This window comes from Bos indicus x Bos taurus, chromosome 12 (assembly GCF_003369695.1).
Source record: "Bos indicus x Bos taurus breed Angus x Brahman F1 hybrid chromosome 12, Bos_hybrid_MaternalHap_v2.0, whole genome shotgun sequence".
Taxonomy (NCBI): domain Eukaryota; kingdom Metazoa; phylum Chordata; class Mammalia; order Artiodactyla; family Bovidae; genus Bos; species Bos indicus x Bos taurus.
In genome coordinates, this window is record NC_040087.1 from 7,497,558 (window position 1) to 7,504,907 (window position 7,350).

Sequence of the window (7,350 nt, forward strand, 5' to 3'; positions counted from 1 at the left end):
CTGTTAATATTGTGATTCTTATTTTCAAGGCTTTGAGTTAGTGAATCTTTAAGAACAGGTCTGTTGTATATATATATATATATATATATATACATATATATATATATGTATATATATATATGTGTGTGTGTGTGTGTGTGTGTGTGTAAGTATATGTATAAAGTTTATCTTCCTTTAAAAATATCTTGATTTCTCTGTCACTCCTGAAGGATAGTTTCAAAAAATAAAGAATTAAAGGTAAACAGAACTTTACATTCAGCATTTGAAAGAGATTTTGCAACTTCTTTCTGCTTCTGTAATTCTTAATAGGAACTACTCAAATTAATATCCCCCTATAAGTAATGTGGCATTTCCTTCTGGCTGCTTTCCAAAATTTTTTGTCTTTAGTTTTAAACATTGAATTATGATATATCTGGGCTGGAATTATTTTGATTTTATCACTTTAGGGTTTGTTGGATGTTTAGAATCTGTGAGTTATTTCTCTAAATTTGGGATGTCTTCAGCAATTATTTCTTCAGGCCCCCTTTCATGTTGTATATTCTCCTTCTCTTCTCCTGACTCTGATGATACCAACGGTGCACATTTTGCTGTTAACAAATTGCTCTTAAAGCTTTGTTTATTTTTTAGGTTCCATATTTTTTCAGATTATGTGAATTATATTTACCTTTCCACAAGTTTACTGACCCTATCTATGTCATTTCCAGACTACTACTGAACCGATTTTGGAAAATTTCCATAGTAAAAATTTAGTAAAATTTTGTATTTTTTTCTATAATTTACATTTTTTACAACATATGAATTTGCTGAGTTTTATTTTTGTTTCAGGAGAATCTTTATTGTTGAAAAATCTTAAAAATGACTTCTTTAAAACACTTGTCACATACATCCCAGATCTGATTCATCCTTGGTGTTGACAACTATTGTGATTTTTTTCCAGTTTCTTAGAAAGATGAGTGATTTTTTATGATAGCATGAACATTTTGTTTATTGAATCATTTGACTTGGGTCTTATTCAAATATTTTATTTTTGTAAGAATTCACTCTATTTAGGTTTAACATGCATGTCCTGTCTAACTCTTATGTTCTTAATTCCAAAAATATTTTCATCTTTAGAGACATTGCCAGGTTATCTTTAATTTCTTCAGTTATATGGAGAGGGGGTTTTCTCCAGGCCAAACTGTCCAAGGTTTCTAGGTGGTTATGGTAGGCAGAAAAACGGCCCCTAAAAGATGTTAATGTCCTAACTACTGAAACCTGTGAGCATAATACATTGAAAAGGGATTTTAAAGATGTGACTAAGTTATGGGACCATAAAGAAAGCTGAGTGCCAACAAAGTATTGATGCTTCTGAACTGTAATGTTGGAGAAGACTCTTGAGAATCCCTTGGACTGCAAAGAGATCAAACCAGTCAATCCTAGAGGCAATCAGTCCTGAATATTCATTGGAAGGACTGATGCTGAAGGTGAAGCTCCAATACCTTGGCCACCTGTTGCAAAGAACTGACTCACTGGAAAAGACCCTGATGCTGGAAAAGATTAAAGGCAGGAGGAGAAGAGGACAACAGAGAATGAGATGGTTGGACGGCATCACCGACTCCATGAACATGAGTTTGAAAACACTCCAGGAGTCAGTGATGAACAGGGAGGCCTGGCACGCTGCAGTCCATGGGGTCTCAAAGAGTCGGACAGGACTGAGCGACTGAAGTGAACTGAGGTCATGGGTAGTGAGATGAGAAAAATATCTTGGATGATATGAGTAGGTCCATGTAATCATCAGAATTCTTAAACAACTGAAAAGGGAGACAGAGAGTCAGAGGATACACAACAGACAAAGAACTGGAGTGGTAAACTTTGAAACAGAAGAGAGTCACAAGCCAAGAATTTCAGGTGTCCTCTAGAACCTGAAAAAGGCAAGAAAATAATCCTTCCGTGTGTGTGTGTGTGTGTGTGTGTGTGTGTGTGTGTGCTCAGTTACTCATCTGTGTCCAACTCTTTTTGACCCCATGGACTGTAACATACCAGTCTTCTGTGTCCATGGTATTTCCAGGATAAGAATCCTAGAATGGGTTGCCATTCCCTCCTTCAGGGAATCTTCCCAACACAGGGGTCAATTGAGCCTGCATCTCTTTCATCTCCTGCATTGGCAGATGGATTCTTTACCACCGTACTCTCTAGGAAGCCCCAAGTTATTCCCTAGAGCCTCCAAAAGGAATGTAGCCATGCACTTACTATGATTTTAACATTTGTGACCCAAAAATAGTAAGATAACAAATTTGAATTGTTCTAAACCACAGTATTTTGGTAATTTTGTAGCATCAATGGCTAATGATGTGGGATACTGCTATTACAAAGACTAAAAATGTGTAAGTGGCTTTGATATTGGGTAATGAGTTGAGGCTGAAAGAATTGTAAGGAACATGATTAAAAACAAAAGAAACAAACAAAAACACCTCGATTTCCTTGAAGAGACTCTTAGTAGAAATATGGATATGCTAGTGAGTGAATAGTTAGTGAAAGTGTAGAAAATAATAGATACAAGTTATATTTTCCTAGAGAAAATTTAGTTAATCAAAAACAGACTATCTGAACAAGCATGGATATTAAGGTCCCTGCTTCTGAGAGCTCAGAAGTAAAGATCATGGAAGAGAAAACATGTTAGAGAATATCTGAACTGTTATATAGAGGTTGCTGCTAATCATTAAAAATGGGTATTAAAAAGACTGCAGATGAGGATTCAGAAGAAAATGGGGACCATGCTATTGGAAAGGAAGAAAAAAAAATTTTTTGTTTGTTTTGTACTGGTAAAAAGCTTAGCTGAACCGTGTCTTAGAGTTACATAAAAAGAAGAATTTTTCAATGATATACAGGATGATTAGCCATAAATATTTTTAAGCAGTGTTTAAGATGAAGCCTGATTTACTCTTACTGCTTTCACTATAATATGAAAGAAATGAATTAAGGAAGAGCTGTTAAGAAAATAGGAATCAGGGGTTTTGATGTCTGGAGAACCTCACTTATCCTGATTTCAAAAGATGCTAAAATTAGAAGATTGATTAAAGAAGCCATGCTTTGGAGACACCACCTGATTGTCATGTCCCCTTCAGAGGTACATAACAAGCTTCTGTTTCCAAGCAGAGCTGCATCTCATCAACTATCAGTACTCATCAATTATAGTTTATTTATCAATTGCATGTTGGCTGCCATCTAGGGGATTGCACAGAGTCGGACACGACTGAAGCGACTTAGCAGCAATAAGCACTATCTGTAACCAGACAGAGATACGTAGATTGCACCGTTTTTTGAGAGTGCTTCAAAAGGGACAAAATGTCCTGTTGCACTGAAGGTTCTTTGAAGAGATTAGGCATCCCATTTGCAGATTCCTCTCAAATAAAAGCCAGAAACAAAGATGAGATTATCTAGGAATGATCTGTGGATCAGCTTTTTATCTAATTAAATGATTTACTGAGACATACATGTGTGACCCAAAATGTTCTTGTGAATGCTGTAACAGTGGGAACATAGCCAGCTTGGTTGGAGAGGGACGAGGACAGGACAAAATAAAGTAAGGCTGGCAAACTCCCAAAATTCTACAGGTAAGTTGATGGCTAATAAAACTACTCAGATGAAAGCCCATGCTACTTTTCATGTAAAAGAAGGATGACTCTGAGGGTTGAACCAAAAGCGTGAAGACAGGACTATGAATTAGAAATCGTTCTTCTCAGGGCTTAAAACCTGATGGGGATTGTCAGGCTGACTTTCAAATTTTCTGATAATATTTCTCTCTCTCTCTGTTTTTTTTTTTTTTTTCCTTTTTTCCTCTTTAAAACGGTTGTGCTTTTAAATGTTTTGTCTGACCTACATTTTTTTAAGAGCAGTTAACTTGTTTCTTGAGTTTCTGGGGTTTACAGATGGAAAGGAATTCTGTCTCAGGAGGGATTATAGTCAGATCCTCCCTTATATCTAGATGATGGCATTTGGGACTTTGGAGCTGATAAAGTATAGATGAGATTTTGGAGTTTGAAATGATGCTGTAGTGAGTTTAGACTTACAGAAATTTTGGGGTGGGATGAATATAGTTTACACATGGAGAACATATGAAAATCAGAGACCAAAGGCAGACTATAGTAGGCACAATATCCCAAGACAACTACATCCTAATCTCTGGACATGTGAATACGTTACAATACATGACAAAGGGGACTTTTTGTTGTGATTAAGAATTTTGAGGTGAAAAGATTATTCTGGATCCTTTGAGTGGGCTGTAGGGAATTCCCTGGTGGTCCAGTGGTTAAGATTCCATGCTTCCAAAGCAGGGGACTTTGATTTGATCTCTTGTCAAGGAACTAGGATTCCCATATACCCAGCTTCCCTTGTGGCTCAGATGTTAAAGAATCTACATGCAATGCAGGACACTCAGTTTTGATCCCTGGGTTAGGAAGATGCCCTGGAGAGGGAATGGCAACCCACTCCAGTATTCTTTCCTGGAGTATTCCACTGAGAGAGTAGCCTGGTGGGCTACAGTCCATGAGGTCACAAAAAGTCAGACACAACTGAGCTACTAAACAACAGCAAATATAATTACAAGGGTCTCTATAAGATATAAAAGGAGGAAAGACCATCAGAGAATGCTATGTGGAGACAGAGACAGAGGTTGGAGTCACACAATTTGTAGCGGAAGGGAGAAATACAGATTGAGTCTGGAAGTTGGAAAACTAGACAAGGATTGTCTCCTAGAACCTCCAGAAGGAATATGGTACTGCCAACAGCCTTACATTAGGATCTCTGACTTCCAGACATGTAAAAAAATAAATGTTTCATGGTTTCAGAGCACTAAATTTATGGTACCTTATTTTAGCAGTAATAGAAACCTTAAGCAGTGGGAGATAAAATGTTTCAGGACTTAAGGGGCAAAGAGAATGATTCAACTGAAAAATATGTCCAATCTAAAATTATGTTTTATTTGGAAGACTTACTGAGGACTTAAACATGGAATATAGACTCTCGGATAGTTCTGAGAGGCTATTTTGGAGAGGTAAGTGAGAGGCCAGGATATATACAAGTTTTTGCAAAGCAAACAAACACACAAAGCAAAGCAAAAAACAGGTAACTAAAGCATCAAAAGGTTCAGTTCAGTTCAGTCGCTCAGTTGTGTCCGACTCTTGGAGAACTTATGAATCGCAGCATGTCAGGCCTCCCTGTCCATCACCAACTCCTGGAGTTCACTCAAACTCATGTCCATCGAGTTGGTGATGCCATCCAGCCATCTCATCCTCTATTGTCCCCTTCTCCTCCTGCCCCCAATCCCTCCCAGCATCAGGGTCTTTTCCACTGTGTCAACTCTTCGCATGAGGTGGCCAAAGGACTGGAGTTTCAGCTTTAGCATCATTCCTTCCAAAGAACACCCAGGGCTGATCTCCTTTAGAATGGACTGGTTGGATCTCCTTGAAGTCCAAGGGACTCTCAAGAGTCTCCTCCAACACCACAGTTCAAAAGCATCAATTCTTCGGTGCTCAGCTTTCTTCACAGTCCAACTCTCACATCCATACATGACCACTGGAAAAACCATAGCCTTGACTAGATGGATCTTTGCAGGCAATGTAATGTCTCTGCTTTTCAATATGCTATGTAAGTTGGTCATAACTTTCCTTCCAAGGAGTAAGCATCTTTTAATTTCATGGCTGCAGTCACCATCTGCAGTGATTTTGGAGCCCCCAAAAATAAAGTCTGACACTGTTTCCACTGTTTCCCCATCTATTTCCCATGAAGTGATGGGACCAGATGCCATGATCTTCAAAAAGTTACTGTTAATTAAAGAAAAAAAACTAGACATCTAAAGTTAACGAATTTACCCCTTTTCTTTCTTTTTTTTTTTTTTTTTTTTTTAGAAATGAGAACTCATTTATTTCCCACAGATATACAAAACATGTGTATTGTGAAATATGGGAATAGGCACATAATTAAAGATGTGTCTAACTTTGGATACTGACTTTACCTTTGTAACCTTGAGGAAATCACTGCTTATACAAAAATATTTAAATGTGAATAACCCCTAAGGAGTTTGTGACAAACATAAAAAAATCCAAAAGCTTCTATAAACTTCTATGAGCACCAAAAAATTAAATTTGGTCAGGTGTGGCAGAAACAAGGGGAGATCTACAATTGCTTTTAAACAGATGGGAATCTGGCTATATGCTTCTACATAAAAGATCCTCTGTCATAGGATACACCTTCTAGAACAATTTTCATCTTTAAAATGAATCAGAGATCTGGCCTTCTGAAGAACCAAAAGCACTCTCCATCCAGGCTGTGATGTTTTATTGGAGCAAAATTTCAACAAAAGGTGGCTTTTATTTACAGTTTAATGTGTGGTGACTGCTCAACCCACTTGGACTAGGTGAAGATAACAATTAAGCCTGCTTAGATATTGTCTTATTTTCAATTTGCATACAAAAAAGTTTGCTTCACATTCATACAACCCCCAATATTATAAATGAACAAATCCTCCCTCACCCACCCCTTAATTAAATATAAACCCAGTTTCAAAAAACATATAGTTTAGATTGGTTTAATCTTGAAATGTAATCCAATAAGACTAAACACTAAACACTTCAGGTCCTGTACCAAATAGTAAAATACTCGAAGGCCTTCAGGATCCTTTGACTGATTGACATCAGTAAGAGAACCTATTTTTGATGTGGTAAAAGAAATGTGTTCATCTCCAATTACAATTTCAAGCTCCTGCCGGCCAACCCTGTCAGGGGGAGGCCACAAAGCATCGTCTTCTTTTGTAATTTCACTGTCATCAATAATTCTCTTCAGTTCTTCCATTACACTCTTGTGTACATAAGCCTCCTTTCTGATCATGACATCATTTTTATAATTGCTGTTGTTGGCATATCTAAGTTTTCCGTCCGGCCAAAACTCAAACTCCAGAAACTCGTGTCCAAACTTGCCCTTATGCCCTACGTAGTAGCGCAGGTAGAAATCGCTGGCCATAGCCATCTTTGTCCCCGAAAAGCCCGCCGAAGGACCGCTACCCCTTTTCTAAGAAAGGGAAGATACAAGAGTCTTGGCTTAATGAAAGTACTCCTTTGACATACACCTCAACTATCTCAATATTTTCTGTCCATCCTGAATCCCCTTAAGGTGCACATTGGCTTGATGACCTCATATCCTTTGTTTACTGATACGGCAGGTGGCATTCTTTGTCCACAGTTATAGTGGCAAGGAGGCTTCGCCTGTGGCTCAGGGTTAAAGAATCCACATGAAACGCATGAAATGTAGGAGATACGAGTTTGATCCCTGGAGGAGGGCATGGCAGCCCCCTCCAGTGTTCTTGCCCAGAGCATC

General features: G+C 38.0%; 1 pseudogene; it reads right to left on the minus strand.

Annotated features, from left to right (window-relative positions):
- Nucleotides 1-6,298: 6,298 nt before the first annotated feature.
- LOC113902169 lies at nt 6,299-7,027 on the minus strand (annotated as a pseudogene).
- Nucleotides 7,028-7,350: the final 323 nt, after the last annotated feature.